This window comes from Hyaena hyaena, unplaced genomic scaffold (assembly GCF_003009895.1).
Source record: "Hyaena hyaena isolate Hyena2069 unplaced genomic scaffold, ASM300989v1 scaffold_407, whole genome shotgun sequence".
Taxonomy (NCBI): Eukaryota; Metazoa; Chordata; class Mammalia; order Carnivora; family Hyaenidae; genus Hyaena; species Hyaena hyaena.
In genome coordinates, this window is record NW_024081037.1 from 1301998 (window position 1) to 1318003 (window position 16006).

The window sequence follows — 16006 nt, forward strand, 5'->3', positions numbered from 1 at the left end:
GGTAGAAGATTAAATAAAATATTGTATGTGAAAGTGCTCTGTCAGATCATAAAGCACTGTACATATGTAAGGCATTATTACCCCTGTTATTGTAGATTTACTCTCATGACTTGCCCAAGGCCACATTCCCAGTGGGTAGGAGAATCAAGGATAGAATCTGGGGCTTCTGACTTCCAGCCATCTGCTTCAGCTAAAGGCTGTTTGTACCAAGCTAACTTTAAGAAACAAAACAAAACAAAACAAAACAAACCCCAGACATTTTATTAAAAAAAAAAAAAAAGGAAGAAAGTGTCAGTAAGAAGTGAATTCCATATTAAATAGGGTCTTCTTGACCACTGTTCTGAAGTTAAAATTAAACATATAGGATATTTATATACTTATAAATCAGAATTACAGCCATCAAGGATTGGACTTTATTGCTGTCATATAATATAAAACCCCACATTCTTCAGTGTTTCAAACAACTTCTAAATTGAACTTGTGGTTTCCCCACTCTATTTATCTCCAAAATATAGTACAACCACAAGAAAGCCCTTCTGTAGTGGGCTTGATTAATAAAACAGATATGGATAAATTCAGCACATTTTCCATGGATATTTTTGGTTACAGATGTAGCTCATTAATTCCCATGTGTGAGACACCTCGCTAGTGTGAATCCAAAAGACACCTTAGTCTCTGAACATAAAGTGTGAATAATTCAGTTTAATTCACCCTATTGAAGTGCTTACTGTGTGTAAGGCACATCAGGTATTTTAATGAGTGAAAGGAGTTTATTTTTATGATAACTGTCACTTAGAGATATAACTTGAAGGAAATATGGAATTTATGTACCAAAATGTCTATGACATATGATTCAGTAATCTGTATTTTCAGAAAGTAAAAAGATGATCTGAAGGGTAAATCCTGATTACTTAAAAATAAGGAGCACCTGGGTGGCTTAGTCGGCTAGGAGTCCAACTCTTGATTTCTGCTCAGGTCATGATCTCACAGTTTCTGTTAGACTCTGAGCTGACCCTGCAGAGCCTGCTTGGGATTCTCTCTCTTTCTCTCTCTGCCCCTCCCCTGCTCATGTTCTCTCTGTGTCTCTCAAAATAAACTTAGAAAAATTATTTAAAAAAACAAAAAATAATTCTAAAAGTGACATTCTTTAACTTTGAAGGGCACACAGCTGATTAACTCTCACTGTTTCCATTTTTCTAACTATAAGTCTATCATGGTTTTCATATTTATACTTTTTTGCTTATTTTCTACATTCCTTTCAAATGAATTTCTTCATAGAACTTTAAAACCACACAAAATATTTAGAGCTTTACACTATGTGAAATTAGGCACAAACCAAGTTCATTTTCACTAAGAACAGACATATTCAAAAAGTTCTTTATTCTTTTTTCTGTCAAAATTCCTTCTTAGAAATGACTTTCTATTGGTTATTTTTATTAGGAAACTATCATATATAAGCTTTGAGCCTGCTGACTTGATGACTGTGTTAAATAAATGTAACTTCTATTTTCATTTGCTGAATCATTGCTGTTGACGATTGAATGAAATCATTTTTTGAGTAACCTTTACATTTTATTGCTTTTGCACCCTAGTTTAAAAACAAAGCTTAATTTTTAAAAAGTCCAATAAAGTGTATTTTTGATATTTCCACCATAACTTTACAAGCAATTCCTCTCCTCTGCCCTATAATAACCACCTCCTGCATTTTTATGATTTAGTTTAACATTATTATTGTAATTTTTTACTGGGTGAGCCCATCAATGTCCTTGGCAACAAGATTTTGTTACAAGAAATCCAGAAGCTGAGCCTCTGGTTGATTGCAACAATTATAAAATTTCTCTGGATTGCGTTCAGAGCCTTACCCTGACATTATGAATGTAGCAGAGTCATACCTCCTTCATCAGCTTTTCCAAAATATAAGATTGGTTTGAGTACTATAAGCTGTTACTTAAACGAGCATATATTTTTTACTCAATGGTTTTGCATTATAAATATTTCATTTGATTAACATCTGGCTTTGATGGAATCCAGCCAAGATCATTAGAGGTACCTGTAGTAAAAATGTGATACCTAAGGAAAATCATTAATGTACTTGTATTTCTTCAAAAATTCTGAATGAATTCATTCTAGACAGGATGTGGTCATGTGGCATTAACTCTTAAGGCCAGATGCTGTGCTTTTTCTTTTTGTTCAAGTACACCTTGAGCAGAATGTAAGAATCTGAGGAATCTTAACTATTTATTCTTTAAATTACTAAATAAAATGAAATAGACTATGAAAAGTCATTGTACTATTGAATATTAGGAAATATTGAGTTGCATGTCCAAAAGTCACACTTAAGACCAGGCAATGGTAATAAGCATAGGATGGCTGGGGATACTATGAGATAATGTCTACTCTTCAGAAATGAATGGTATTTTTTTTCCAATTGATGTTTAAAAGTTAATGATGTGCTTTATATTTTAATTGCTTCTACTAAGAGATGAATTAAAGAATAAGAAATACTGGCATACTGTTGTTTTCAAATTGTGGATATATTCAATACTGAATACGAATAAAACTGCTATTTGTTACATCATGCTCTGTTTCACAGATCCTAGATTGTCATTAGGAAAATTTAATACATGACACTTCAGTCATCTGAAAGGAATCATTTCTTCATTACAGCTCATAACTTAAAACCATAAAGTATCAGCTAGGGAAAAAAAAAACAAAAACAAACTTGGCCCAATTAAGAGAAATTTGATAATGGTAGGAAAGTACATACAGACATGATGGGAGATGATAAGATTATTTTAATTTTCTCATTTGCACTGGAATTATTTATTTTACAAATCTCCAGATCTTTTATTACTTAAAACCCTCTGCTGAATCATGAAAAGAAGCTTAAGTTAGCAATTTTCCTCTGCAAAATCTAGCTGCTAGCATCTGGTGAACACTTGGATACCTAGTCAGGGCCTATGGAAATAATTATTTTAAGACTGTATTCAACATGCCTGGGCTTAAAAATCAGCTAGAATCACACTCTGCACATGTATTTTACGCTGGGGAATTTTAAAAGCTGGCATTAATAGCCATGGTCTCAAGGCTCTTACGGCAATGAAGATGAGGATGGAACACAGGACCTGAAGGCAGGCCAGATACCCCAGTGTCTGCCAACTGTCCCTATGTTCCCAGACAGCAACATCCTTCCGTCTGCACTTGGCCTATGGCCACTGCGCTGCCCTCCATTGCTTCTCACACTTACATTGAGACTTGGCCGGCCTGAGGAATCGAGAACCAGTGTCCTTGCTTGTGCCTTCCTGGGGCTGATTTCTGTCTCTTTACTAGATGTTGCTTCACTTCCTGAACAGCTTCTGAGGTAGAGAAAAGAGGATACTTTTACTCAACTGGAAGACAACAAGAAGCTGAATTATTATCAAAATATATTGTTTTGGGATCAAAGGAGAAATTATATAATAGGGATATAATTTCAATATATAGCACTTCAATAAAAAACTGCTATTATTTACCTGAATGTAAGTGATCTTTTAGAAGATATTAGAGACCCTGGTATGCTGATTAGGAAAGAATAATTTTTTGTGTTTCTACGTATGAAAGTATGCAGTTATTTTAATACATATAGTATATAGAGTTTTTTCCAGATAAATAATCTATTGTCTTTCTTTATTGCTTTTCATGATTATGTTATGTGTTAAGTTCTCATTAATGTAATTACTTCCCATTAGTACACATTTGAAGTAATTAACTTAATTCCCATTAGTACACATTTGAAGTAATTTAGAAAGGATTTGGGATTTGCTATACAGGAAGAAAATTTATGAGGAAGTAATGCCTAAGGGAGAAAAGTTAGATTTATTTAAGAAAATTAAACTTTTCCATCTAATTTGCATAAAACAGTATTTGAGTTAAAAACTATTTTCTTTGTTACTTATCAAGTCTGATCTGATAGAGCTTTAATTTGGCAACACTTTTGGGTTTTCATTTGAGCTTTTGCTGTCATTTGGTTAGTTGGATATACTTTAGAAATAATCTGTAATTCAGACTTTATCACATGGGACTTCTCTCCACTTAAACTCAATTTTCAGAAATTTAACTTTGTGTTTTGGGTACAGGTACTCTTTATTTTATTTTGCTAGATTTCATATGAACTTGATTAGGAAACAGGCTTAGCATTTGTTGCTCAAACAAGATTTAAACAGGAACAACTTAGACACTTAGATAAATATAAGATTTGAAAGCCATGATTGGTTGATTAAGAAATAAGTGCAGAGCTGAGTATCCAGTTCAAAATTTCTCCAATGTGATATAAATAGTACATTCTAGAGTAGTAATATTCAGTAAAATTTTCTGTGATAATGGAAATGTTACGTATTTCACTATTCAATTTGGTAGCCACTAGGCACATATGGCTATTAAGTTCTTGAAAGGGGGCTAGAATGATTGAGGAACTGAATGTTTAGTTTTATTTCATTTTAATATTATTTAATATCTATTTGTGGCTAGTGGAGAGTATAAGTCTAGAGTTTTCCTGTATTTAACATGAAATGAAGAAGTCATTGAATGTCTTCTAACTGCTGAATGTCTATAAAACACAAGTGTCCCCAAAACACAAGGCTCAGGTTCTGATGTGTGTGCACAGGCCTAATGGCTGGATACAACACGTTCTGAACTTTGGTTCAACTTGTGGATATTCAGACATAAATAAAGTCTGGGTTAACCATATGTGATTTGAGAGTGCTTTATCTCTAGAAAGCCATGGGATCTCAAATTATTTCTAATAATAAAGTTCAATGATGGTAAATGGACTCAAGGACTTGACTTTTCTAGTTCATTGCTTGTATAGTGTGACTGGCAGTTAATAAAGAGAAATATGAGGGAGATTCTGCAAAAACTGCTTCAATGAAAAAGAAACTCTTCATATTCAGACTGGGTAGGAGGAACAGGCTGATACACACTTCTGTGCCTTTTCCCAAATTATTCCTCAATATATATTCATTGAACACTGCTATGTGCAAGGAGACACAATGTTGTATTTGTGTTGGAGACAAAATGTTAAAAAAAAAAAACTAAAACTAAAACAGAGGGCCCTTCCCCTTATGGTGGTTAATTGTATTAGATAATAAGATTTTTTCCAATGTTTTCCTCCAAAATTCATTTTTTCCTGGATATGGTGAAAATAAAATAGGAGACTGATACACAGAATAGACAGAAATGCTGATCACTCTTACATGTGGGTCATATATCTTAAGCATTTTATTTCTCTCTGCAGCTTTCACAGTCCTGCACCCAGGGAGATGACAAAATCAGTTTTTGGAATGCAATACTGCAAGCAGAGAAAATAACCCAATAGACCTCAATGGCATTTTTAGAACGTGAAATGAGTGTCGCCATTTAGCATTTACTGAGTGTTTACAACATATGTTTAATATGAGTTCTTTCCTCTTTATTCTCCAGAAGAATGTCTTTTAAAATCGTTACTAGTTTTTTGTTGCTCTTACCGGATGACACTTTTTTTTTCTTTGCCAGTTGAAACACTGTAAGAAAGAGTACTACAATTACCATTTAAAATGAATCAAATCCTGGGGACCTGGGTGGCTCAATTGGTTAAGCATCTGACTTTGGCTCAGGCCATGATCTCATGGTTTGGGAGTTTGAACCCCATGTCTTCTCTGTGCTGACAGCTCAGAGCCTGGAGCCTGTTTCTGCTTCTGTGTCTCCTTCTCTCTCTGCCCCTCCCCCACTTATGCATGCACTCTCTCTCAAAAATAAATACCCATTAAAAAATAATAAAAATGAATGAAATTATTCAATATTTAAACATAATTGCAAGACCCGAAAAGAACAATTAGCTACACAGGGCTAAAATAGCTCATTGTATTTTAGTTCATTTTGAAAAACTGAGCCAGAAATGTGGCAAAGTATTAAGCAAGAACTATTTAGTTAGACTTCTTTTCTTTTTTTTGCCTCTACACAGCAACTACATAATTAAATGTATGGTTCAACCTACATTTTTACATGAATTTTCAAAAGTGTCACTGATGGAAATTTAAGGACGAAAAGGATTAAGAATTAAACTCAGTGGGGGCGCCTGGGTGGCTCCGTCAGTTAAGTGTCCAACTTTGGCTCAGGTCATGATCTCATGGTTTGTGAGTTCAAGCCCTGATGGAGCTCTGTACCGACAGCTTGAGGCCTAGAGCCTGCTTCAGGTCTGTCTCTGTCTCTCTGCCCCTCCGCTGCTCCCACCTTCTCTCTCTCCCTCTCTCTCATATAAATAAAACACTAAAATTTTTAAAAAAAAAGAATTAAATTAAGTGAATTCAACTACAATACATAGTACTTAAAAGTATCTAAAGAACTTAAAATCATTTCTCCAAATATATTATTTGATAATGTCCTTGATTTTGTGTACAGGCACTTTGAAAATAATTTTTTAAAATGGCTTAGAAAACAATGAAAACTCGCATAAAAAAGAGATAAAGTTATACAATACTTAAAAACCAATTGCATATTAAAACTTATGAACAAAATTAAAAGGTAAAGCGGAGTTTGCTTTACTGTTTGAACAGTTCCATACCCTATGGAGGGTTGAAAATATGGACACAAGTTCTTTGATCCTCTTCTGTGTTTCACCCCATTGATTCTGGGTAGATTTGTGTCTGTTTTGACGAACAGTGCACAGTGAAGATGACACCATGTAACTTCTGAGCTTGGGTCATAAAAGGCCACAGAGTTGCTGCCTTGTTTCTAAAATACTGTCTAAGTAAGAAGTGAGACTCCCGAGACCATTGTGCAAGAGCACACACATTCTGGTGTGCCAGTTGTCAATGCCGGTAGAGCTCAGGCTTCCTTCTCTCCTTGCCAACTCACTAAACACGTGAGTAAAACCTTCTGGGGCTCTTCAGAGCAAGTAAGGAGTTAAGAGCAGAAAAAGCAAGCAGCGGAGGCCCATAAAATTATGAGATAAAATAAGATGTTTGTTGTTTTAAGCCACTACATTTTGAGGTGGATTGTTATGCAGCAATAGATAAGTGGAGCATACCCTCCTGTCCATATGATGTTTTTACAATGAAAATTTAAAACTTGAAAGTGAAATACATGCCGGGAGGTTATATGCAAAAATTGATAAAGACAGTCTTTATTTTTTTAAAGACAATCTTAATAGTCGTCTTATATAAAGAGCTCTTACAAATGTGGTTGGGTGACTCAGTCGGTTAAGTGGCTGACTTTGGCTCAGGTCATGATCTAATAGTTCATGGGTTCAAGTCCGGCATTAAGCTCTGCACTGACAGCTAAGAGCCTGGAGCCTGCTTTGGATTCTGTATCTCCCTCTCTCCCTGTCCCTCTCCCACTCACGCTCTGCCTCTCTTTCTCAAAAATAAATAAACATTAAAAAATTAAAAAATCACCAAGAAAAATGTAGTAACACCATGTAGGGAAATTGGCAATTAAGCAAACATAAAACTCACAAAAGGAAAATGAAAAGACCAAATCACGTGTAAAAAATGTTGAATCTCATTAGTAAGTAAAAGAAATGTGAATTAAACAATAGAGATAAAAGTCTGGTTATCAAATTGGCAAAGATAAAAAGACTATATTTAATGTTGGTTTTGGGTTAAATGAGAGTATAGATGACACAAACTTTTTGGAAAATAACTTGATATTACAAAGTAGAGTTTTAAAAATATCCTATTATTTGGTATGCCTGGGTGGCTCAGTTGGTTAATTGTCTGACTCTGTACTTCAGCTCAGGTCATGATCCCATGATTCATGAGATGGAGCCCTGTATTGGGATCTGCACTGACAGCACGGAGCCTGCTTGGGATTCTCCCTTCCTCTCCCTCTGCCCCTCCCCCATACTCTCTCTCTTTCTCTCAAAATAAATAAACAAACATTTAAAAAATCATATTTTAGGGCGTCTGGGTGGCTCAGTCGGTTAGGCATCCAACTTTGGGTCAGGTAATGATCTCACAGTTCGTAGGTTCGAGCCCCGCGTCGGGCTCGGTGCTGACAGCTCAGAGCCTGGAGCCTGCTTCAGATTCTGTGTCTCCCTCTCTCTCTGACTGTCCCCTACTCACTCTCTCTCTCTCTCTCTCTCAGAAATAAATAAAAACATTAAAAAATTTTTAAAAAATAAAAAATAATATTTTTTGATACAGCTAAGAATCTAGGAATTCGAGTGAGAAAGTAATGAAAATGAGGTAAAGTAATATATGAAAGATCACAATCTTATTTTTTAGGAGTAAAAATAGAAATAGGCTAAGTGTCAATTAGTACATTAAATAAACTACGTACGTATTTTATATTACAGAATATTATTTAATATTTAGAATGGAATTTCAAATATAATTTGTTAATTCTGATCTAGGGAAACCATAGTATAGTAGGAAAAACCAGGGCTTTAAGTCACATAGACCAAGTTTTGAATCCTGGATTTGCCATTTACCTTTGCTGGATATATGGAAATTTTATTTACCTCTCAGAGTTTCAGTTTTCATATATGAAAAATGGGGCTAAGTAACTATTCCTTCGGTGGTAGTGATAATTAAAAGAGATTATGTATATAAATTATGTATATAAATATAAAATTAGCATAATAGTTTCTCAGTAAGTGTTGTTGCTTTTCTTACAATCCAAGGACACCATCTGAACTCCATATCCAAATTCACATCATTTTCCAAATTCACTAAAATTTCTTCCACTCTAGCTCCCTCTATTACCCCTTTCTACCATAGTCCAGTCCTTATACCGTAGAGAGATCTCAAAGACAAAAGCAAACAAAAATGAGTCAATTTTCTTGCTTACAGTTCTTTAATGATTCCAGTTGCATTAAAAATGTATCTACTCTTGGGGCGCCTGGTGGCTCAGTCGGTTAAGCGTCCGACTTTGGCTCAGGTCATGATCTCACAGTTTGTGGGTTCGAGCCCCACGTAGGGCTCTGTGCTGACAGCTAGCTCAGAGCCTGGAGCCTGCTTTGGATTCTGTGTGTCTCTCTCTATCTGCCCCTCCACTGCTCATGATCTGTGTCTCTCAAAAATAAGCATTAAATATTTAAAAAAATGTATCTACTCTTGCCCCATTCTCTACACAACAGCTGGGAGAACTTTGAAAAAGTGAATCGGATTGTGCTATACACCTACTTACAACCCTACTCCTTGCACTTAATAGTTCCTCATAGCACTTAGAACAGACCTAAACTTGTTCCTTGGCTTCCATGCCCCATATGATGCCTACTTTGCCTTTACCCAAATTCTACCTCTTCTTCCCCTTGCCCTTTATTCCCCAGCCACACTGGCCTACCCCTTATTGAAAACATAATGCTGGTCCCCACCTTCAAGCCTTTGCTGTTCTTCTGTCTGGAATGCTCTTCCCCCAGAACAGTGCATGGTTGAGGCTTCACCATTTAGATTTCAACATGAATGCCATTTCCTCAGAGAGGTTTCTCTTGACCATCCAGTCTACAGTCAGTCACTCTTCTTCATGTATCTCTAATAATCCTCTTTAATTGCACAGTAGCAGTTATATCTTTCTTACTTAATTATATATTCTCTGCATTTATAATCTGCTCCACACCAATGCTTCCTTTCTCCCCACCCCTCCTTGAGAGCAGGGAACTTGTTTCTTTTGTTTACTGTAGCATCCCTTGCAATGAGAACTAGCCTGGCACATGGTAGGTGTTCCATGAGTATTCACTGGATGCATTGGAAGTACTTTCTGTACTTCTGAGACATAGCTTAGCAGTGCAACAGAAACAACATTTGACATTTAAAAAAAAAAAACACAGAAATTTTAAATTGTATGGACATTTTTTTAAAGCTTTGATGGTTCTGATTAAAGTTAAGCACATTGCTCCAATTTTGAAAAAAGAAAAAAACCACAAACAAAATCATAACAGTGTAAAATTATTTCAGGAGTGTGATGAGAGCTCTCCTGTCAAATCAGATGCTTTTAAAAGCATACCACCACTCAACAGGCTCCTTGCTTTGAAATGAAAAATATGCACCTCCCACCAATATTTTTCCTGCTGCAGAACATGTGATTTATTTACTGGATAGGGAACAAGTCTTAGTAAAAGACTACCCTTTCAGCACTGAAAGTGTTGAAAAGAGGGTTTCTGTTTTGAGGCTGGTTTAATATAAGCCTCAATTAGATGTCCTAATGACCCCACTGGGTAGATGAGAGTTAAAGCTGTTCTTCTTGTCACTCAGTCTGGGGATTGCAGGCCCTTAGTGGTTGGGCCTCAATGTCCAGGGATGATCACAAGATCTTACAGTAGTTAGATCCATTTCTATAAAATCCATGAGAAAAATTCTGAATTGCCATTTATAGATATGCCATACCATTTCAGAAATTATATAACATTCAGACACTCAGGCACAACTTTGGAGAAGTGTTTCAACATAGTCTGTCCTCACCAGTTTTGAATTTCCTCCACAAAGCAGGCTGGCCACATTCTTATGATTCTTGAAGAGAAAGGAAATACATGTTTATTAAACATGTCCTTTGGGCTAGTCTTGCTAATTGTGTTATCTGTACCGTTTCACTTAATCCTTATGACTGTGTAATAAATGAGTAAAGGCAAGAAGAAGACAGAATCTATTCTTTCACATAATGTGGAACAAAGTTGGTGAAGCAGGAATTAGCAAGATGAAGGAATGACTTATTCTTATTCCACTGACATTATACCATGGTTTATTTAAAAAAATTTTTTTGTTATGTTTTATTTATTTCTGAGAGAGAGAGAGAGAGAGAGAGATAGCGTGAGCAGGGGAGAGTCAGAGAGAGAGGGAGACACAGAATCTGAAGCAGTATGCCATGGTTTAGTTTCAAGTTTTTCAACACTATACTTCACTTTACTGATTTAGGCAGTTGTCTGGAGCATGGTAAATGTTCACTGATTAATAATACTATTAAATTGAGCATCTGAGTTATTTAAAAATGCCAGGATGCAGAAAAAGACAATTGGATGAAGCAATTTGAGGTTTCTGGAAGCTGTTTTTATCTTCTCATAGAGTACTATATCTGATTTGGTTTCATTAATAATGTTTGGAGAACTGAAGGACCCATTTCCTTTTCTCTTCCCATCCAGAGAATGACTTTATCCTTCAGCTGATTTTTACAAAGACTTAAGATAAAACTAGGGTTGAGAATTTTATTTCTACTAAGGCAGGATCAATTCTGAATTATCAACAAAGTCCTGATACATTAGAAGAGAGGAAAAACAATCTCCTGAGGTTGTACTAAGCTAGTATTGAAGGTCTGGCTTGCTAGATCACTGGCCACCTTTTAGGTACATTATGGTTTTAGGTACAGAGATATTAACTTTCCTTTATTTTAAGATATACATTATTTTCACACAGTTCAAAAAGTCAAATCTAAATGATCTGGTAGATGAAAGGACTTGAAAGATCTAATAGCTAAAGTATATCTGAAATCTTCGGATTCCATTAGTTTGGAATCGGGAAAGTAGAAGTGAGAAATTAACACTTTAATGTGTGAAAAATTTGAGAATTAGTGACTTTGGTTCAGAGAACTGGAGAGGTGTAGCTTCATGAGTTGAAATCTAAAGTTAGGTCCTCATCATGCAACTTAAAGAGGTGATATTTGACAGAAAATAGTCTGTTATTTTCATTCTAGGTGCATCTTTCTGATACTTTTGCAACAAATAGAAATATAGCAAATATTTCCCAGAAATTCCTCATCTTTGCCCAGAGATTATACTCCTCTTCAAATGAAACCACTGGATGAAACTTCAGACAGGATAAAATATTGGCACTATAATGGTGATTCAAGATGTGGTCATCTATGAAGTACATGTATGAGATCTCCCAGTATGAAGTCTCCTTTCAGTTATGCAGGTATTTGACATTGTAGAGCACTGCTTAAATTGAACCAAAACTGCAAAGTAAATGGGTTCCTTTGTTTGGGCTAACTTTATTATGACATCATTGGGTTTAATCATATTGTCATTTACATTATAATCCATTCATATATTTATGCAATTAATTGAGTAATTGATAAATTAGACATACCTTATCTAAGATGACCTATAAAGCCATTTGTTTTGGGCAAGGTTTTTTAAAAAAATGCCTTGGGTGAGTAAAATTAGATTTGGCTTCACCTCTCATTAAAAGTTGATTTGTTGTTATCTAAGACTAATGGATGATACTGATTCAGTAACAGCCAACCAATTAAAATGATGCCCTAACATAATCATTTTATGTACCTTTTAAGTAAATCTTTTTAGTCACTTGTGGAATAACTATGATCCAAATCATGGTAAGAGGAAGCAAGAAGGAAAAATAAGTGCTATGTGTGTTTGGGATATGAGTGAGGTTCTGAAACACTCCTGAACCTTCATAGGAAAAGCAAGATAAGAACCAGACTCTCTCAGGACACCAGGACATGGCTGAGCTCCATTTTTGGTGGAAAGGTATTTACTTCGATGTTCTAGACATAGGTTATTTTTGCACTTGAATGCGATGGTTCCTTTAACCCTTTAACAATCAAACTGTATTGTTCCTAATCTGAGGTCAAATTTGGTCTCCAAGGAAGGGGGCCCCTCTCAAAAACTTGCTCTAAAGTAAGCCATAACTCAATAATTATAGTAATAGCTATTAATTACTGAGGATGTCTTGTGAGGCAGGCTCTGTGCTAAGTATATTTTACATACATATTACATCATTTAATCCTTACCATGAGGCTATAATGAAGCAATCCTCTTATATTTAAGATTGTTCAAACTTTGAATGAACTCATCACACAGACAGACATACAAACACACACAGACACACAGACACACAGACACACACACACACACACACACACACACACACACATTTTGAGGATAGATTATGTTTTGCTCCCTTCTCCCTCCCCAGCCCACAACAAGTGTGTCTAAAAATAATTGGTGCCTAGAAAATATTTGTTGAATTAAATGAAATGTCATTTCCTGTGCTTCCCCTGAGGGAAGGGTTCTCATCAATCACTTTGTCCTTTGATGTAACTTTGAGACTCTTAGGAATGAATAGACATTGGAAAAATTTTAACCCAATACTAAGAAATGTGGATTGACTCATCTCTGTCCTCTTGGGCCAGTGAGGAAGACTGGAATAAAGGAAGGCTGGGGGTGCTGTGCAGGGATTGGGAAGAAGAAACAATTATTAGTTCCGGTGAAAATGGCTTTTGTTCTTTCCGGGCTGTAAACAAAGAAATAAGAAGGCAAAGACACTATGAACTTGATAGTCTTGCATGGAGTATCAAACATAACCTCTTGGGGCAGTGGGCACTGACTGGTGATGCTCTGAGCTGAGAACCCCAGCAAGGTTGGGCTTATATACCAAGAGAATGGAGTGCCATAGTGGAGGGCAAGCTTCCAAATACTTGTCGTCTTGCTTTCTGTGCCTTTCAGACCCTGAATTATTAGGTTTTCCAGTTGTTGACTGTACCTTTGTCCGCACTGCTCAGTTTCTAATGATCCCTGGAACCCATTATGACTTCAGGGTGTTCCATATAGGAGGACCATGGGATGACACAGACTCTTTTTTTATTTTTATTTTCTAAATGTGTATTTATTTTTGAGAGAGAAAGAGAGAGGCAAAGAGAGAGGGAGACACAGAATCAAAAGCAAGCTTCAGGCTCTGAGCTGTCAGCACAGAGCCCAGCATGGGGCTAGAACTCACAAACTGTGAGATCACACCCTGAGCTGAAGTCAGAAGCTTAAACAACTGAGACACCCAGGCACCCTGACACGGCCTCTTTGAATTGAGTCCTCTCCTTCAACTTCAATTAATCCATGAAGTTCTAAATTTATTATTAATTTTTGGAGCATTTAGTCATGCCAGGAACCATCACCGTAGAGCACAGTCACACGGTGTCCACCTGCATGTATACCCACAGCATTGCGCAAAGCAAGTTAAACAGACTTCATTCCTCGCCTCCAGGAGCTCACAATAAAAACCAGACAATAGATGTGGTTAACACGACGGGGCAAACAGATGCACAGCTGTATAAACAGAGAAGTATAACAAATTAGAGAATTTGGGTATGAATTGTGAGTGCAAGTGCTGTTCGTGAGCTGGAAATAAGAAGCACTGCAAGTGGCCTAGAGCTCGCTGGAGTCCACGTGAGGGTAAGGAAGGAGAGGGTGACAGTAGTAATGGAATTATCTTGTCATCTGTAACAGAATCATCTGTTTCTTTCAGTTAGGAGGCAAAGAAGCTCTTTTTTGGAGTGCGGGGAGAGGTTTTCTCCTGCAGAGGTGTTTCCTCTGAGGGCACATGTATTGTTACTTAGGCCTAGTTTCTTCTAAGAGATTTGGTTGTAACCAGCCTAAAGAAGACAAATAAAAATCTATTAAGCAGAGCATACTGCCAGAGAGACTCCATAAGCCTTCTCTCTACTGGAAACCAGATTAAAAAGAAAATAAAAGCCAGAATATATTATAATTGTACATTCCACTTATAACCAACTATCATATGCCAAATGATTTTCTGAGGAAATGATTACTTTGGGTGAATTTTTGTTTACTAAGGAACAACATTTCTTACCATTGTCTAGTGTTTATTGTCTTTGACATCTTAAACATTGTCAGGAGTTTATCTGGATTTACAGAATTCAGCTGAAAGCGAATTCCAGGCAGGTTTCTACCTCAACCACCCTGGGCTGATAGGTATCTCTCTTCTCTTAAATATATCCAGACAGGGAATTTGAAAACTTCCCTAGGAATCTTTTCCAGGGTTCATAAAACCGTCAATGCCAGTAAGATCTTTCCATCTAACTTAAATTCCTTTGGTTGTAATTTAAATTCATTTCCTCCTCTTCTTTCCTCATTAGAGAGGAGAGTATGACCTCTCCCTCAACCCCCACCCCCACCCCAGCCATAGCCATTCCTCCAAATACAGCTGTTAAACACACACCTCAGGCTTCCTTCCTGGACATAAACGAGTTCTGTCTCAGATGTCATCTATTTATAATTTCTTTTTAACATTGGCTTCTGCCTTTTTCTCAAGGTAAGATAATCTGCTATGATCCCCTACCAGTGTGAATTTCCATTGTGATTTTGTGAGGTTTGTTCTACAAATATTGACATGTTAAGATGCCTCATTTCTGAAGTTCCAGTAAGATCTTATGTATTAGGTCATAAAAATCTAAAACAACATTGGAATTTATGTTGCATGCCTTCTTGGAAGGAGTGAGATGATAATCTCAGTGTATTAATGGCCACATCCTAGCCCTTACCACCTCAGGCAAGCAATTTACCTTGAGATATCACAATGTGGGGATGCCTTGCTTTTCACAACTATAAGTGAGGAGAGGAACAAAATAATTTCAAAGTTTTAATCACCTTTAATGTTCAAAAATTCTATGAGTATGTTCTAAGCAGTTCTTTTGCCAAAAAAGAATGCTAGTTCCCCTTAACTACCATTCTTTTTACTCACAGTGGCCAACATGTGTCATCCTATTACTGATCTCTTAAGTAAAAACCTCTAAGTTCTATTCAAAAAATTGTTATTAAGGTATGACTTTCATATCTTAATACAGCCCTCTTGAGTACCTACTTCTGTTTATATGATACTAGTGTCAAAGAGTACAAGTTTTTGCTTATGATAAATCATTTTTCAAATATTATGACCTAAATATTTTCTCAAGGTCATTGATATTATATATGAATGGGGTTTTTTTTTGTTTTTGTTTTTTAAATATTTTATTTATTTTTGAGAGAGAGGTAGAGACAGCATGAGCAGGGGAGGGTCAGAGAGTGAGGGAGACACAGAAACTGAAGCAGGCTCCAGGCTCTGAACTAACTGTCAGCACAGAGCCTGATGCGGGGCTCGAACCCACGAACCGTGAGATCATGACCTGAGCTGAACTCGGACACTTAACCGACTGAGCCACCCAGGTGCCCCTATATGAATGTTTTTTTAAATAGCTTTTATTCCACTGGAAAGGAGCCTATAATTTTCTATCTTTATTCACCTGGGTATATTCCCCATCTTATATGCTC

The 16006-nt window shown here is 36.3% G+C and overlaps 1 protein-coding gene across 1 annotated transcript in view; it reads right to left on the reverse strand.

Annotated features, from left to right (window-relative positions):
* COL8A1 (collagen type VIII alpha 1 chain) overlaps positions 1 to 16006 on the reverse strand; it is a 69812-nt gene that overhangs the window by 51077 nt on the left and 2729 nt on the right. Inside the window, exon 2 of the mRNA XM_039251952.1 lies at positions 3248 to 3356. The gene's annotated coding sequence lies outside the window, so the exon portion shown is untranslated. The remainder of the gene's footprint in view (positions 1 to 3247; positions 3357 to 16006) is intronic.